This window comes from Drosophila rhopaloa, unplaced genomic scaffold (assembly GCF_018152115.1).
Source record: "Drosophila rhopaloa isolate 14029-0021.01 unplaced genomic scaffold, ASM1815211v1 contig_198, whole genome shotgun sequence".
Lineage (NCBI taxonomy): Eukaryota > Metazoa > Arthropoda > Insecta > Diptera > Drosophilidae > Drosophila > Drosophila rhopaloa.
The window spans coordinates 133,676-152,728 of record NW_025335081.1 but is presented as its reverse complement, the minus strand read 5'-3'; the positions used below and the strand labels follow the sequence as shown (position 1 = coordinate 152,728).

At 36.2% G+C, this 19,053-nt stretch overlaps 1 pseudogene; it reads left to right on the top strand.

The window, feature by feature from the left end:
* Positions 1-6,224: 6,224 nt before the first annotated feature.
* LOC123037685 lies at positions 6,225-7,942 on the top strand (annotated as a pseudogene).
* The last annotated feature ends 11,111 nt before the right edge of the window (positions 7,943-19,053 follow it).

Here is a 19,053-nt window from a genome sequence, read left to right as displayed (position 1 = left end):
TAATTATATCGGCGTTATTATTTCGAGTTTAAAGGATAGTCGTTGAAAAATCTCAATGACTGAACAGCGCTAGACAGACCTTAGGTTAGTTAGCGATTGTGGGCGTTAGAGTGGGCGTGGCATGGAAAACAAAGGAAACTAAATCTAAAACCCCAACCCTCGAAATATTATAGCTTCCGAGATCACAGCGTTTATAAAAAAAAGTACAATCATGATGGTCAAAAATGAGATAATTCCTTCAGGTTTAAAATGCATGGCGCATATACAAGGCTTTTATGAGAATCAACAGCGAACCCAGTTGTGGTGATACTCCAAACTTTCAATCAAATATTAAACAAGAAAGGAAAGCTAACTTTGGGCGGAGCCGAAGTTGATATACCCTTGCAGAATACTCTGTAAATTATATTCTCCAAAAATATTCATATGATGCATTCTTAATACTTATAAAAAATCCCAACTTCCTAACTCTAAAAACACCAAAGTTATAGCATTTCCAATCGTTCAGTTATATGGCAGCTATAAGATATAGTCGGCCGATCCTTGGTTCCTTGGTAGGTCGGATTGATTGGCCAAAAATAAAACCCATAGAAAATCCCAACTTAACAAACACCAAAGTTATGGCATTTTAGATCAATCAGTTATATGGCGGCTATAGGATATAGTCGGCCGATCCTTATGAAATTTGGTAGGTCGGATTGATTGGCCAAATATAAAACCGATAGAAAAAAAACCGACTTGTTAAGTCGGCTAAACTTTTCTGTGCCAAGTAGATTAAGTAGAAATTATTTTCCCCTAATTTTAAATCATTGTAGATCTAACTATGCCTTGCATGAGCCTTTCAGAGTATTATGTTCTGACTATAATAGACTTTTTCCTGTAATATCAAATCTTGACTCTCTGCCGCTCCTAAAACGATTGATACTTGCTTCATTGGCACAAGATTGATCTAACTATTACTTTTTCCCCGGACCTTTACCTTTATTTTCCTATCTCGCGTCTATCTTATCGCGAATCGTGCCGTACGATACACGGCTGCGCCCCTCGGTCGGTTGGGCGGGTAAGTGGGCCGTGGGACTCCGCGCGAAAAAAAAAAAAAAAAAAAAAAAATCCCAACTTCCTAACTTAACAAACACCAAAGTTATGGCATTTCCGATCAATCAGTTATATGGCAGCTATAGGATATAGTCGGCCGTTCCGACATATATACTGCGTGCAAAGGAAAGAAGGCTGTGTGCAAAGTTTCAACTCGATAGCTTTAAAACTGAGAGACTAGTTTTCGTAGAAACAGACAGACGGACAGACGGACATGGCTATATCAACTCAGGAGGTGATCCTGATCAAGAATATATATACTTTATAGGGTCGGAGATGTCTCCTTCACTGCGTTGCACACTTTTGACCAAAATTATAATTATACAAGAAAGGAAAGCTAACTTCGGGCGGAGCCGAAGTTGATATACCCTTGCAGAATACTCTGTAAATTATATTCTCCAAAATTATTCATATCATGCATTCTTAATACTCATAAAAAATCCCAACTTCCTAACTTTAAAAACACCAAAGTTATAGCATTTCCAATCGTTCAGTTATATGGCAGCTATAAGATATAGTCGGCCGATCCTTATGAACTTTGGTAGGTCGGATTGATTGGCCAAAAATAAAACCCATAGAAAATCCCAACTTCCTAACTTAACAAACACCAAAGTTATGGCATTTCAGATCAATCAGTTATATGGCGGCTATAGGATATAGTCGGCCGATCCCGGCAGCGAAAGGAATAAGGTATACATAAGTAAACTAGATTTGCAACGTTTCAAGTCAATTGCTTTTTTACTGCAAAAATGTCATATACAAATAGAAAAAAAGGGATACTTTCGCAGCCTTTTACAATTTTTCCTATCTCCTTTAAGATATAGACTACCGAGCGGCAAGCGACTTCACCCTAATCAAGATATGCGTAAATAAATAAGAATTGGAAAAATTTATGTTAGAAGCTTACACACTGCGCGAAATATTCTGATAATCGTCAAATTTGGACCGATTTCACCTAATTGTTCTTATGGAAGCTATATGATATAGACGTCCGATCGGCACGCGCTTTCACCTTGATCAATGTATGCATAAAACAAGAAAGGAAAGCTAACTTCGGGCGGAGCCGAAGTTGAAATACCCTTGCAGAATATTCTGCAAATTATATTCTCCAAAATTATTCATATGATGAATTCTTAATACCCATAAAAAATCCCAAATTCCTAACTTAAAAAACACCAAAGTTATGGCATTTCCAATCGTTCAGTTATGTATATGGAAGTTATAGAATATAGTCGGCCGATCCTTATGAAATTTGATATGTCGGATTGATTGGGCAAAAATAAAACCCATAGAAAATCCCAACTTCCTAACTTAACAAACAGCAGAGTTATGGCATTTCCGATCAATCAGTTATATGGCAGCTATAGGATATAGTCGGCCGATTCTTATGAAATTTAGTACGTCGGATTGATTGGGCAAAAATAAAACCCATAGAAAATCCCAACTTCCTAACTTAACAAACACTAAAGTTATGGCATTTCCGATCAATCATTTATATAGCAGCTATAAGATATAGTCGGCCGACCCTTATGAATACGGACAGATAGACGGACAGACGGACATGGCTATATCAACTCAGGAGGTGATCCTGATCACGAATATATATACTTTATAGGGTCGGAGATGTCTCCTTCACTGCGTTGCACACTTTTGACCAAAATTATAATACCCTCTGCAAGGGTATACAAATACGATTTGGAAAGATTCATGTCAATAGCTTGTATACTGCGCGAAATATCCTAAAAATCATTAAATTTTAACCGATTTTACCCTTTTGTTCCCATGGGAGCTATAGGATATAGACGTCCGATCGCCACGCGCTTTTACCCTGATCAAGGTATGCATAAAAAAATACGATTTGGAATGATTCATGTCAATTCTTGCAAGATATATCCAATTGTTCCTATGGGAGCTTAGGATATAGACGTCCGATCGGGGCGATTTTCAAACTTGATCTGCGTACACATGTTTTAGGACGAGTGTGAAAGTTTCAGATCGCTAGCTTTTAAACTGAGCTCGCCAACGGTATTGAAACAGACGGACAGACGGACATGGCTATATCGACTCCCCTATTGATCCTGATCAAGAATATAGGGAATTATAGGGTCGAAAACGTCTCCTTCACTGCGTTACAAACTTCTGACCAAAATTATAATACCCTCTGCAAGGGTATAAAAATAATAACATAATGACGTGCAAGTGCAAATGGGAGTTCAAAAGGGAAGGCACAACAAGCAGGGTGGCAGGAGGTTCGCAAAAAGGGGTGAAACACAAACAAAATCAAATTTTAATTACCACGCAAGCGACCGTATATGTGTACATCGACCGCTGATAAGGCACCGGGATCGCTTGTGCGGGACAATTTACAACAATTATACTAAGGAGTTACTGTGTGTGATGACCGTATATGTGTACATCAATCGCTGATAAGGCACCGGGATCATCCATACACAGAACTCATAAAAAAAAACCAACAAAAAATGGTACAAAAAAAAAACAAAAAAAAATTTAACACCGGAAACTACTGTGTGTGGTCACCGTGTGTGTGTGTGTCGAAAAGCATTACATGTTACATGCTACATATTCACAGGAAAGTAGTACGTGTGGTTTAGTAGTTTGGAGAATAACCGTTTTGTCGCGGCGATAACCTGACGTCGCTGTCACAAAATGTAGTTTGTTACATATTCACAGGAGAATGACAGTAAGCAGTTAGACGTCGAACATTAAACTTCTTTTTGACCAAAACTCGCTGCGCAAGAAACAAATAATATTAGCCACGTGCTCTCAAATACCACCTATACACCAATATGCACATCAATCGTCGACAAAGCACCGGGACCATCCGTACACAGTGGCTTACAAAAAATAAATGTAAGTTGTGTGATTAACGACCGTATATGTGTACAACAATCGCTGTTAAGGCACCGGGATCGTTTAATTTACATTAACGCAAATTTACTATTATGAAATACACAAAAACAAGAATACAAAAAAAAAAAAAAAAAATGAATAAATTAAAGCTTCACAAATATTATGCAAAACAAAAAAAATGTTTACACAGTGATATGGTTTCTTTGGCAAATGTCAAGTAAACATGTCCATATGTATGTGTTTGTGTTGCCTTCGCTTGCGAAAATCTTGCTGGGTCACTGTGCATTAGCAACCGCCAAGAGCTAATATATTTTGATTTAATTTGAGAAGATGTAATAAATAACTTTCACTTTAAAATCCATTGAAAATAATTAAAATGTGTAATCTGAAGCAATTTCTAGAACAATTGGAAGTGGGCTTTGCTATATTTTGCAGCGCTTCGAGCCTCATTGAAAATGAACACGTTTTCATGCTTTTAAACCTATTTTTTTAGAAAGTCCCGTTAGATAATAAAAAAAAAAGCAATAAAATTAATTAAAGAAAAATGTAAACAAAATATAAATATGCAAAAAAAAAAACAATCAACAAAAAAAAAAAAAAACTTAAAATCTATTGCTGTCACATGTTCACTAACCTCAAAATACACTCTATTGAATATTTACTAAATTAATACATTACAGTTTAAGCCACTAAAACACCAAAGTGGAAAGAAACACATCAACACTGCCCTAAATACAGGAAAGAGATGGAAAGAAGCAATAATTCCAACAACGATTTGGATTCCGGTAATGCATCAGGGCCACTAAGTCCCACCATTAACAATACACCAATTTCTACTAACACTAGCCTGAATCTACACCAACTAATAGCCCTTGTACATCAACTACCCACATACGAAGGTCCATCTGACAATCTTGATAGATTTATAAGTAGAGTAGAACAGTTACTTTTGTTAGCCGGATCAGTGGACCAAGCAAAATGCGTACAGTACTTACTCAGAACTATCCGAGACAAAATCAGAGGCAGGGCTGACGAGGCACTGAGTGTCTGCGATGTACTCCTTAGTTGGGATGACATCAAATCAAATCTCAAGCAACTATACTCTAGCAAGAAAACAGAAGAAATGCTTGTTAGAGAGCTACACAATCTTCCGGATGGACTCAGTATGGGAAAACTATATTTATCAGCCACGAAAATAAGAAGTAAATTAATGTCACTGGCCAGAGAAGCAGACCCTAGTGGACACTCCCTCACGGTCAAACGTGACCAATATAACAGATTATGCTTAAATTCATTCCTACTTAGGTCAGCCATTAGTAACCAAAGGCCAGAGACAATCGAGAAAGCATATGAGTACGGACAGATCGAACTAAATTTCTCTAGAAATCTGAATAAACACCAAGGACACCAACGAAACGCCAGCTCAATGTATAGGAATCACCCATACGCGAAAAGACAACCAACCAATAGTGACTACAATAGCCGCCACATACTACGTCAACAGAACTATAATGGCAACAACGATCGTCATGTACCACGACATGATAACCCCAACAATGACAATAATAGTCGCTTTACACAGCGATAACAAAACTTTAACAACAATAATAACAGACGCTTTTCCCGTCAACATAATTCCAATAACGATTCCAATAATAATGGTCGGCACGATAAACAAACTTTGGGCAGGAAACCCTTCCACAACAACGACAAATCAGATCACACCCAAAACCCCCAAGACAGGAACAGCCATAATCCAAGCGCTCCTCTATGTAACATCAACGATGATTCAAATTTTTTCCAAGAAGCCTCGGGAAGCCAGTCGGGTACATAAGCAAGAAGACGGAACTTCCTTGCCATTTGTTTTCCTATCACCAAACTTCATGGCGTCGAACCCTCTAAAATTCCTAATAGACACTGGATCTACCTATTCATTCATAAATCCAGCACTTATTAATAAAGACCACATCAAAAAACTAACCTCCGATATTAACATCCACACTGTACTTAGTACATTCCGAATTCAGGAATATACAGATAGAATAAACTTCAAACAATTCAAAAAAATGACCAATTTCAAGTTCTTACTATTCAATTTCCATCCCCACTTCAATGGTCTCCTAGGCATGGATTTCCTATCCGGCCTAAATGCAAAAATAAACTTTGCCGACTCCATACTAGAAATACCAGAAACCGCCATCCCAATCCTTACAAGATCAAACCCTGTAGACACATTACATACCCTGCCACAAAATACCAAAATGCGATTACCGCTCCCAGTAAACTTCATGGAGGGAGACTTTATATATGAAACCACAAATTTGGATAATCAAATATCCATAACAGGCGGCTTATACACCGCAGTTGCTGGATCTGCCTATTTCGAAGTCTGCAATAACTCAGACCAGATTCAAACACTTTACCTCGAAGAACCGTTACAGGCAGAAGAGTTCTCTCCACGAACCCACCAATACTTAAACTGCATGTCTGCGTCAACAGATAAAGAACAACCGCACGATCAACAATTAAACATTCAAACGGAACACCTTAACAACGAGGAAAACAACAAATACTCAAACTATGCAAGTCATTCAAAAGACTCTTCCACAACGAAAATAATCAGCTAACGTTTTCTAACGCCGTCAAACACTCCATACCAACAAAAGATAATATACCGATTCACACCAAATCTTACCGTTACCTATTTGTACATAAAGACGAAGTTCGGAAACAAATTTCAAAAATGCTCGAACAAAACATCATAAAAAGCAGTCATTCTCCTTGGAGTGCGCCCGTCTGGGTCGTACCTAAGAAAAGTGACATCACAGGCGAAAAAAGTGGCGCTTGGTAATCGATTTTCGGAAACTAAATGAGAAAACTGTCTTTGATAGATACCCTATCTCGAATATTGCAGATATACTAGACAGCATAGGAAAGACCATGTATTTCACAACAATAGACTTAGCAAGTGGCTTTCACCAAATTCAAATGAACCCACGCGACGCAAACAAGACGGCATTCACGATCAGGAAAACAAAATTCGTGCATACCACTTTAATACAAATCTTAGGGGGATAGATGAAACTTATAACCATTTAAAAAGGGACATTTATTTTCCGCATTTAAAAGACATCATCACAAAAATTATAAAAAATTGCGATACCTGCTTAACCCTCAAGTATGATAGACACCCCCATATTACATTAACAATACTTGTTACCTCACCATTATCGACAAATTCACGAGGCTAGCGCAAGCCTACCCCCTTAGCAATAGGAATTCAATAAAAGTCGCCGATGCCCTATTACAATTCATAAGTCATTACGGCGCACCAAAGGAAATAATTTTCGACCAGGGCTCGGAATTTTCGGGCAGTCTATTCAACGATCTTTTACCCCAATTCCAAATAACAGCTCATACAACTTCATTCCAACAATCAACCGGCAACGCTTCTGTCGAAAGATTGCATTCCACCTTAACCGAACTATACAGAATAATCATGACCAAAAGAAAGGAAGCACGCCTAGAATGCGGGCATGACCAAATACTCACAGAAGCAGTTGCTACATATAACAATGCAATACACTCCAGCACTTCCTATACCCCTTTTGAGCTTTTCCACGGCAAAACTCACATATTTAACAAAACAATAACATTCGACAATCACCACGACTACCTTAAGAAATTAAACGAATTTAGAAAAGACATATACCCAAAAGTACAGGAACATTTAAACGCGAACACAGACAGAAGATTGGCTAAATTAAACGAGGCAAGAGAGACACCAGTCTAGGTCGAACCTAATGATATAGTATTTAGAAAAGAAAACCGTAGAAACAAGATGACACCAAGATTTTCACAACACAAAGTAGATAGAGACAATAACGTCACCGTGAAAACAACTAGAGGTCAAAAGCTACACAAACAAAAAATTAGGAAAACAGTTAAGAAGCAACAAACACCGACACCGACACACTAATAGACCACCTAGTTGATAACCCTTTAGCCAATAAACTAAACATCACCCCCAAATTGTTATTTAATAAGTAATCAAAATCTAACGGTTATATTAGATAAACACACTTATAAAACATGTTATACCTTCAACACGACACTCATGTTTAGCAATAAGACACCCATTTTTATACAAAATTGTTGGATTCAAAATATCGTCGGAGTTCGTAGCGTACACCAACAACACGTCGCCGAGCCACCCTTCTCCGATCCGGCCATTCCCCCTCTATGGCCTTCTCTTCGGACTGGGGGGGGAGGAGTTAACATACCCGGAGTTAACATACCCGGCAACTGCAAGCCAGTTAAAATACCCGGCAACTGCAAGCAAGTTAACATACCCGGCAACTGCAAGCCTAATGCAACAACAACAAAAATCGCCAACATACAGGAACTCAGACGAACACACACATCCTTGTACACTCATACATACACACACGTACATACTTTTTATAATAAATAGTCAGTCTTATTCTGTTCTCCACGCAACATCAATCTCTTCTACAACCTTACTGGCATATGAAACCTCTACTCCCTCGGTCACTGGACTGTAACTCGCGCGCAGCAAACATATAGATATAAAGTAATATCATGTAAGAGATATGTTTAAAGAAAAGATTATAGATTTAAAATATGTTTCAACAGAAAACATGATGGCAGATGTGTTAACAAAGAATCTAAGTAAGATTAAGCACATGAAATGTATTAATATGATGGGTTTGCTGTAAATAACGTATTTTAATTATCCTGTAAAATGACAATCAGCGTTGAGAAGGAGTGTTAGAAATATGTAACTATTTGGCAACGCCGTCTGTCAGCCGATTGCGATAGTTGCCTGCGAGCAACTCCATATATAAATCGATATAAATCTAAGAACTTTCTCTCGCCTGTAATTTCACAACGAACGGACGCGTCCCTCCTCTTTTGTTCTTTTTAATAAAGCACTCACATATCCAAGAAATTACTACTTGGTATTGGGTTTGCAAAAATATAGTTATACCAACTTTAATTATTTTTTGTAATGGTATTTCGAAGAAAAAAATGACAATCATAAAGCAGAGTCAGGGGGTGGAAAAGAGATGGAGATATACATATATATTCAAGCGTATGCTGGATAAGACGGCTACTTTTTAATCGGGTATTAAAAATAGTAAAAAGTTAAAAATTGAAGCCGTCATATTTTTTATACATTTATTATGCTTTTAACTATTTTTAAACGAAAAAACGGTATCGATTGGTTTAACGGTTTAGCGTACAGGATTTCATTTTCTAATTGAATGAGTTTGAGGCACTTTGGTGGGGGGTGGGTAACCAATAACTATAAACTAAAGTCTACAGAAATTAAAACCGGATTAAACCTCATTTTATATTTTTAAGGAAGAGCAGGGAAATGCATGGCAGAGGGAGAGAGAGGGAGATGGAATCATTTGTTGACAATTTGTATGAAAGCAATATGTAGGCAGAAAACGTATGATGCTTATGGAGACACTTAAATTCGATAATAGATCGACTTTTTACTTAGTTTCTTTGTTTAGAAGATAGCTAGAGCTTTGGTGAAACCATCAAATGAATCGTTAAAGTTTAAGGAAAAACTTTACCGAAGGAATTTTTGATACTCAGTTTAGAAGTGCCATTTTTCGACGTTTGAAGATATTTTTGGCTAAATTGTAATTTGAACGGGTGTTAAAAAAAGTAAAAAGCCTTAAATCTAAGCGTTCAAATTTTTTAAACATTTATAATGTCTTGAACTATTTTTGGGCGAAAACACGGATTCGATTGGTTAAACAGTTTAGAGTCCAGAATTTTTGAAAGGAAAATTTACCTTTTTTCCAATTGGAAGCGATTGGGCCACTTTGGGAGTACCAATAAATCTTAGCAAATCAGTTTAAAGTTATTAGAATGTAATAAAAATGCATATTAATATTGTTAAACAGAGGTTTTGGCTCTGCGGGGGTTCCCAGTTTTCTTACTGGTAGCTTTATATATAGAGACTAGCTGTACCCGGCGCGACTTCGTTCGCTTAAAATTAGTTTTGAATACGGTTGTCAAGACTTTCCCAATTCCACACCACCCCTGAGGTAGAGAAATTGGCTCGTTTTTTTTAATGTGGTATCTCCAATTAGACCTATTCCTATTTCTAGGTTTAATAATGTTAATTAATATTAATTTTTAGAAGATCCTTCAGGAGCGAGAATAATAAGGCTACTGGCAGAGCTAACTCTAGAGCATGCGACATAAAATTGTCCGTGAGAGAAGCAATCTTCTCTAAGATCTAGTCCAGCCAGCTTCAAACTCTGCCCCTGCGATCCCTAAAGATTATAAAATGAAAGACCGATTTTTAAGGGGATACGGCCACAGCCCAAACCGTAAGAGCAAGAGCAGCCAAATTTTTTCACAGTATTCCATTGGGGGCGTGGGCGCCCACTAAGATCCGATATGTCCCCCCAGTGGCCCCAAACAGCTCCAACATCCATTATTCTGAGCAAAAAAAAGTTGATGTATTTAAGCTTAACTTCTAAACTGGTTGGAATTTCGATATTTGGTTTTTTCCGAATTTTAGGTTTTGAAAAGGCCTAATTAGAAATCTAAAAGAAATTTTGATATCCCCCATAATTTGGGGGCTACATTTAAAATTAACTTTTCGATTTAAAAAATCTAAACCGCTGCTCCGATCAAGATGATTTTTCGCTCAATAGTTATTCTATGGCCCAAATGCTTAAGTTTAATTTTTCAAGTTTTTAACATTTTTTTAAGTATTTTTAACGAATTTATTTAGATTTTCTAAGTCATTTGCGTTGCATTTTGCGGGAGCCTGTCGAGAGAACGAAACCCAGAAGCCAAGAGAGCGACGGCCGAGAGAGCAACAGCCAAGAAAACTGATGATGGGGAGGGGTAGTGCTGCAGGGAAAGGGGAGGGGAAAGAGGCAATTTAAGTTAAATTTGTTTAGGATTTTAAAAACTTAAACTGCTGCTCCGATCAATATGATTTTCGATCAATAGTCAGTCCTGTGGATCAAATGCTTAGGTTTTATTTTTCATTTTGTAGCAGAAGTAAGAGCCTTATTTAATTTCCACCATGGAAGAAAATAGAAAATTACTACAAATTCTGTAAGCAAAGCCAAAATGTTTCCAAGTTAAATATTAATCTTAAGATTCGAACTTTTGACCAAATACGTATGTACATATGTATATTTGGATATGTTTTGATTTGCTTATATGTACAATACATGTACATACATACAATGTGTGTGTATGTTTCTATTCGAAAGTAGATAATGTGCTTAAATACAAATAAAATGATTTATTATACCCGTTTATCGATCAAATGTGGAATCTGAAAATAATACGTTACTTTGCTGTTTTTGTATTGGATGCCAATCTTTTACTGTGTGTACAAAGGTTTTCGTTTCATTCAAAACAAGAAATTTGAAAACAACAAATTCCAATTTACAAACAAGTATACATATTTGTGCGCAAATTAAAATTGCATTGATAACATTGTAACTGATAAAAAGTATACAAGCTCACGACTTTTACTTGGATCACTTTCATCCCTAAAGATTATAAAATGAAAGACCGATTTTTAAGGGGATACGGCCACAGCCCAAACCGTAAGAGCAAGAGCAGCCAAATTTTTCACAGTATTCCATTGGGGGCGTGGGCGCCCACTAAGATCCGATATGTCCCCCCAGTGGCCCCAAACAGCTCCAACATCCATTATTCTGAGCAAAAAAAAGTTGATGTATTTAAGCTTAACTTCTAAAGTGGTTGGAATTTCGATATTTGGTTTTTTCCAAATTTTAGGTTTTGAAAAGGCCTAATTAGAAATCTAAAAGAAATTTCGATATCCCCCATAATTTGGGGGCTACATTTAAAATTAACTTTTCGATTTAAAAAATCTAAACCGCTGCTCCGATCAAGATGATTTTTCGCTCAATAGTTATTCTATGGCCCAAATGCTTAAGTTTAATTTTTCAAGTTTTTAACATTTTTTTAAGTATTTTTAACGAATTTATTTAGATTTTCTAAGTTATTGCGTTGCATTTTGCGTGAGCCTGTCGAGAGAGCGAAACCCAGAGAGCGATGCCAAGAGAGCGACGGCCGAGAGAGCAACAGCCAAGAAAACTGATGAGGGGGAGGGGTAGTGCTGCAGGGAAAGGGGGAGGGGAAAGAGGCAATTTAAGTTAAATTTGTTTTGGATTTTAAAAACTTAAACTGCTGCTCCGATCAATAGGATTTTCGATCAATAGTCAGTCCTGTGGATCAAATGCTTAGGTTTTATTTTTCATTTTGTAGCAGAAGTAAGAGCCTTATTTAATTTCCACCATGGAAGAAAATAGAAAATTACTACAAATTCTGTAAGCAAAGCCAAAATGTTTCCAAGTTAAATATTAATCTTAAGATTCGAACTTTTGACCAAATACGTATGTACATATGTATATTTGGATATGTTTTGATTTGCTTATATGTACAATACATGTACATACATACAATGTGTGTGTATGTTTCTATTCGAAAGTAGATAATGTGCTTAAATACAAATAAAATGATTTATTATACCCGTTTATCGATCAAATGTGGAATCTGAAAATAATACGTTACTTTGCTGTTTTTGTATTGGATGCCAATCTTTTACTGTGTGTACAAAGGTTTTCGTTTCATTCAAAACAAGAAATTTGAAAACAACAAATTCCAATTTACAAACAAGTATACATATTTGTGCGCAAATTAAAATTGCATTGATAACATTGTAACTGATAAAAAGTATACAAGCTCACGACTTTTACTTGGATCACTTTCATCCCTAAAGATTATAAAATGAAAGACCGATTTTTAAGGGGATACGGCCACAGCCCAAACCGTAAGAGCAAGAGCAGCCAAATTTTTTCACAGTATTCCATTGGGGGCGTGGGCGCCCACTAAGATCCGATATGTCCCCCCAGTGGCCCCAAACAGCTCCAACATCCATTATTCTGAGCAAAAAAAAGTTTATGTATTTAAGCTTAACTTCTAAAGTGGTTGGAATTTCGATATTTGGTTTTTTCCAAATTTTAGGTTTTGAAAAGGCCTAATTAGAAATCTAAAAGAAATTTCGATATCCCCCATAATTTGGGGGCTACATTTAAAATTAACTTTTCGATTTAAAAAATCTAAACCGCTGCTCCGATCAAGATGATTTTTCGCTCAATAGTTATTCTATGGCCCAAATGCTTAAGTTTAATTTTTCAAGTTTTTAACATTTTTTAAGTATTTTTAACGAATTTATTTAGATTTTCTAAGTTATTGCGTTGCATTTTGCGTGAGCCTGTCGAGAGAGCGAAACCCAGAGAGCGGATGCCAAGAGAGCGACGGCCGAGAGAGCAACAGCCAAGAAAACTGATGAGGGGGAGGGGTAGTGCTGCAGGGAAAGGGGGAGGGGAAAGAGGCAATTTAAGTTAAATTTGTTTTGGATTTTAAAAACTTAAACTGCTGCTCCGATCAATAGGATTTTCGATCAATAGTCAGTCCTGTGGATCAAATGCTTAGGTTTTATTTTTCATTTTGTAGCAGAAGTAAGAGCCTTATTTAATTTCCACCATGGAAGAAAATAGAAAATTACTACAAATTCTGTAAGCAAAGCCAAAATGTTTCCAAGTTAAATATTAATCTTAAGATTCGAACTTTTGACCAAATACGTATGTACATATGTATATTTGGATATGTTTTGATTTGCTTATATGTACAATACATGTACATACATACAATGTGTGTGTATGTTTCTATTCGAAAGTAGATAATGTGCTTAAATACAAATAAAATGATTTATTATACCCGTTTATCGATCAAATGTGGAATCTGAAAATAATACGTTACTTTGCTGTTTTTGTATTGGATGCCAATCTTTTACTGTGTGTACAAAGGTTTTCGTTTCATTCAAAACAAGAAATTTGAAAACAACAAATTCCAATTTACAAACAAGTATACATATTTGTGCGCAAATTAAAATTGCATTGATAACATTGTAACTGATAAAAAGTATACAAGCTCACGACTTTTACTTGGATCACTTTCATCCCTAAAGATTATAAAATGAAAGACCGATTTTTAAGGGGATACGGCCACAGCCCAAACCGTAAGAGCAAGAGCAGCCAAATTTTTTCACAGTATTCCATTGGGGGCGTGGGCGCCCACTTAGATCCGATATGTCCCCCCTAGTGGCCCCAAACAGCTCCAACATCCATTATTCTGAGCAAAAAAAAAGTTTATGTATTTAAGCTTAACTTCTAAAGTGGTTGGAATTTCGATATTTGGTTTTTTCCAAATTTTAGGTTTTGAAAAGGCCTAATTAGAAATCTAAAAGAAATTTCGATATCCCCCATAATTTGGGGGCTACATTTAAAATTAACTTTTCGATTTAAAAAATCTAAACCGCTGCTCCGATCAAGATGATTTTTCGCTCAATAGTTATTCTATGGCCCAAATGCTTAAGTTTAATTTTTCAAGTTTTTAACATTTTTTTAAGTATTTTTAACGAATTTATTTAGATTTTCTAAGTTATTGCGTTGCATTTTGCGGGAGCCTGTCGAGAGAGCGAAACCCAGAGAGCGGATGCCAAGAGAGCGACGGCCGAGAGAGCAACAGCCAAGAAAACTGATGAGGGGGAGGGGTAGTGCTGCAGGGAAAGGGGGAGGGGAAAGAGGCAATTTAAGTTAAATTTGTTTTGGATTTTAAAAACTTAAACTGCTGCTCCGATCAATAGGATTTTCGATCAATAGTCAGTCCTGTGGATCAAATGCTTAGGTTTTATTTTTCATTTTGTAGCAGAAGTAAGAGCCTTATTTAATTTCCACCATGGAAGAAAATAGAAAATTACTACAAATTCTGTAAGCAAAGCCAAAATGTTTCCAAGTTAAATATTAATCTTAAGATTCGAACTTTTGACCAAATACGTATGTACATATGTATATTTGGATATGTTTTGATTTGCTTATATGTACAATACATGTACATACATACAATGTGTGTGTATGTTTCTATTCGAAAGTAGATAATGTGCTTAAATACAAATAAAATGATTTATTATACCCGTTTATCGATCAAATGTGGAATCTGAAAATAATACGTTACTTTGCTGTTTTTGTATTGGATGCCAATCTTTTACTGTGTGTACAAAGGTTTTCGTTTCATTCAAAACAAGAAATTTGAAAACAACAAATTCCAATTTACAAACAAGTATACATATTTGTGCGCAAATTAAAATTGCATTGATAACATTGTAACTGATAAAAAGTATACAAGCTCACGACTTTTACTTGGATCACTTTCATCCCTAAAGATTATAAAATGAAAGACCGATTTTTAAGGGGATACGGCCACAGCCCAAACCGTAAGAGCAAGAGCAGCCAAATTTTTTCACAGTATTCCATTGGGGGCGTGGGCGCCCACTTAGATCCGATATGTCCCCCCAGTGGCCCCAAACAGCTCCAACATCCATTATTCTGAGCAAAAAAAAGTTTATGTATTTAAGCTTAACTTCTAAAGTGGTTGGAATTTCGATATTTGGTTTTTTCCAAATTTTAGGTTTTGAAAAGGCCTAATTAGAAATCTAAAAGAAATTTCGATATCCCCCATAATTTGGGGGCTACATTTAAAATTAACTTTTCGATTTAAAAAATCTAAACCGCTGCTCCGATCAAGATGATTTTTCGCTCAATAGTTATTCTATGGCCCAAATGCTTAAGTTTAATTTTTCAAGTTTTTAACATTTTTTAAGTATTTTTAACGAATTTATTTAGATTTTCTAAGTTATTGCGTTGCATTTTGCGTGAGCCTGTCGAGAGAGCGAAACCCAGAGAGCGGATGCCAAGAGAGCGACGGCCGAGAGAGCAACAGCCAAGAAAACTGATGAGGGGGAGGGGTAGTGCTGCAGGGAAAGGGGAGGGGAAAGAGGCAATTTAAGTTAAATTTGTTTTGGATTTTAAAAACTTAAACTGCTGCTCCGATCAATAGGATTTTCGATCAATAGTCAGTCCTGTGGATCAAATGCTTAGGTTTTATTTTTCATTTTGTAGCAGAAGTAAGAGCCTTATTTAATTTCCACCATGGAAGAAAATAGAAAATTACTACAAATTCTGTAAGCAAAGCCAAAATGTTTCCAAGTTAAATATTAATCTTAAGATTCGAACTTTTGACCAAATACGTATGTACATATGTATATTTGGATATGTTTTGATTTGCTTATATGTACAATACATGTACATACATACAATGTGTGTGTATGTTTCTATTCGAAAGTAGATAATGTGCTTAAATACAAATAAAATGATTTATTATACCCGTTTATCGATCAAATGTGGAATCTGAAAATAATACGTTACTTTGCTGTTTTTGTATTGGATGCCAATCTTTTACTGTGTGTACAAAGGTTTTCGTTTCATTCAAAACAAGAAATTTGAAAACAACAAATTCCAATTTACAAACAAGTATACATATTTGTGCGCAAATTAAAATTGCATTGATAACATTGTAACTGATAAAAAGTATACAAGCTCACGACTTTTACTTGGATCACTTTCATCCCTAAAGATTATAAAATGAAAGACCGATTTTTAAGGGGATACGGCCACAGCCCAAACCGTAAGAGCAAGAGCAGCCAAATTTTTTCACAGTATTCCATTGGGGGCGTGGGCGCCCACTAAGATCCGATATGTCCCCCCAGTGGCCCCAAACAGCTCCAACATCCATTATTCTGAGCAAAAAAAAGTTGATGTATTTAAGCTTAACTTCTAAAGTGGTTGGAATTTCGATATTTGGTTTTTTCCAAATTTTAGGTTTTGAAAAGGCCTAATTAGAAATCTAAAAGAAATTTCGATATCCCCCATAATTTGGGGGCTACATTTAAAATTAACTTTTCGATTTAAAAAATCTAAACCGCTGCTCCGATCAAGATGATTTTTCGCTCAATAGTTATTCTATGGCCCAAATGCTTAAGTTTAATTTTTCAAGTTTTTAACATTTTTTTAAGTATTTTTAACGAATTTATTTAGATTTTCTAAGTCATTGCGTTGCATTTTGCGGGAGCCTGTCGAGAGAACGAAACCCAGAAGCCAAGAGAGCGACGGCCGAGAGAGCAACAGCCAAGAAAACTGATGATGGGGAGGGGTAGTGCTGCAGGGAAAGGGGAGGGGAAAGAGGCAATTTAAGTTAAATTTGTTTAGGATTTTAAAAACTTAAACTGCTGCTCCGATCAATATGATTTTCGATCAATAGTCAGTCCTGTGGATCAAATGCTTAGGTTTTATTTTTCATTTTGTAGCAGAAGTAAGAGCCTTATTTAATTTCCACCATGGAAGAAAATAGAAAATTACTACAAATTCTGTAAGCAAAGCCAAAATGTTTCCAAGTTAAATATTAATCTTAAGATTCGAACTTTTGACCAAATACGTATGTACATATGTATATTTGGATATGTTTTGATTTGCTTATATGTACAATACATGTACATACATACAATGTGTGTGTATGTTTCTATTCGAAAGTAGATAATGTGCTTAAATACAAATAAAATGATTTATTATACCCGTTTATCGATCAAATGTGGAATCTGAAAATAATACGTTACTTTGCTGTTTTTGTATTGGATGCCAATCTTTTACTGTGTGTACAAAGGTTTTCGTTTCATTCAAAACAAGAAATTTGAAAACAACAAATTCCAATTTACAAACAAGTATACATATTTGTGCGCAAATTAAAATTGCATTGATAACATTGTAACTGATAAAAAGTATACTAGCTCACGACTTTTACTTGGATCACTTTCATTTATTATATAGCTCTGCCAGTATCCTTCTGATTCTCTCTCTTGAAGGATCTTCTACAAAGGTTGTTTACACAAAGGTTTTCAAAAAACGCCCAAATAAGAAATAAGAAAGTCCTGACAACCCAATTTCCTAACTCTAAACTAATATTAAGCGAACGAGCAAAAAGTCGTATACAATACAATTTTACAAAGCGTTGGGGCTGAGATGGGTGAAATATTTTTTTTGGATGCACCTGGAGGGACAGGTAAAACCTTCTTGACAAACTTATTGTTGGCAAAAGTTCGAAGTTAAAAAAAAATGGCCCTAGCTGTAGCATCTTCCGGTATAGCTGCTACCCTGCTCAATGGAGGTCGAACTGCTCATTCTACATTTAAACTTCCTTTGGATTTAGTTAATTTAGAAACACCTCATTGCTCTATTTCAAAGCAATGTAATATGGCTGCGGTGTTTAAAGATTGTAAGTTAATTGTTTGGGATGAGTGCACAATGTCACATAAAGGTGGGCTTGAAGCCATAAATAGAACCCTGCAAGATATTAATGAGAATACTATGTTGATGGGTGGTATTACAGTCCTGCTAGCTGGAGACTATCGCCAAACCCTTCCTGTTGTGCCAAGAGGTACAAGAGCTGACGAAATAAAGGCCTGTTTAAAATCTTCATTTTTATGGCCACAGATAAAAAAACTAGCGGTCACGAAAAATATGCGAGTGCACTTAAAAGGAGACAGTTCTGCAGGAATTTTTGCCGAAACTCTTTTAAAAATTGGGAATGGCGTCCATCCAACAGTTGATGGAAAAATAGTTATAACATCACGCTTAGGAAATGTAGTCAAAAACGTTCAAGACCTTACATCCAAAATATTTCCTGACATTTCCAACATATCATGTAAAAGCTTAGATTGGCTATCTGAGCGCGCCATTTTGACAACGAAAAATGAAAGAGCAACCACTATTAATAATTTATTGCTAAACTCATTTGATGGTTTAGAAGTCTCCTATAAATCGGTCGACTCTGTTCCTGATGCTGATAATGCTGTTCATTACCCTGTTGAATTTTTAAATTCCTTGAATCCTCCAGGAATTCCTCAGCATAATCTGTCTCTTAGGATTGGAGCACCCGTAATGTTATTGCGAAATTTAAGTCCCCCAAAGTTATGCAATGGGACACGATTGCAGATAAAAGGTCTTCATAAGAATGTAATCGAAGCAACAGTATTTACGGGGTGCACGAAGGGGGAAACAGTGTTTATACCCAGGATCCCATTAATACCATCCAGTC